Source organism: Phaethon lepturus, unplaced genomic scaffold, assembly GCF_000687285.1.
Source record: "Phaethon lepturus isolate BGI_N335 unplaced genomic scaffold, ASM68728v1 scaffold31669, whole genome shotgun sequence".
NCBI lineage: Eukaryota > Metazoa > Chordata > Aves > Phaethontiformes > Phaethontidae > Phaethon > Phaethon lepturus.
In genome coordinates this window covers 1-582 of record NW_010564589.1, presented here as the reverse complement: position 1 = coordinate 582, position 582 = coordinate 1, and the positions used below count along the sequence as shown (strand labels likewise).

Here is a 582-nt window from a genome sequence, read left to right as displayed (position 1 = left end):
CACAGGGGGGACGGGCGGCCTCAACAGCTCCGCAGCTCCTGCCAACACCAACGTTCAGCCCGAGCTCCCTGGGGACAGGACACAAGGTGCCCCCACACCCCGCAGGCCCGGCCAGGGCAGGGAAAGGGCCGCTGGCATTTCCCCGCAGGCTGCGGGTGCCGGGAAGCAGCCCACAGGCAGCCCCAGTGCTTTTCTGGGGGGGGTGGGGGGCTCTGGGCGGGCTTTTTGGGGGCTCTGGGGGGCAAAAGGACGTGGAGATGCTGGGGGTTGAACCCAGGGCCTCTTACACGCAAAGCAAGCGCTCTCCCGCTGAGCTACATCCCCTGTGCCTGGGCAACCGTGGGGTCTGGGCAAGTCCCCTCAGCCCCACTGCTGCCCCACTGCCCACCACTCGCCCTGTTCTGCCCCCAGGGTCCCAAAAACCAACCATGAGGGCCTGCTCTCCACCATCCCCATTGCTGCTTGTAAGGGCCTCGTGGCTGCGGGGACGTGCCTACCCCAAACACTCTGCCCATCCCCGCTGCACCTGGCACCGGTTCCCTCCCACTACCCTGGCGCTGGTCCCACCACGGGCTGGCACCA

General features: G+C 68.0%; 1 non-coding gene across 1 annotated transcript; it reads right to left on the bottom strand.

The window, feature by feature from the left end:
• Positions 1-252: 252 nt before the first annotated feature.
• Positions 253-324, bottom strand: TRNAA-UGC. Its single transcript has one exon. It is a non-coding gene; the product is annotated as a tRNA-Ala (tRNA).
• Positions 325-582: the final 258 nt, after the last annotated feature.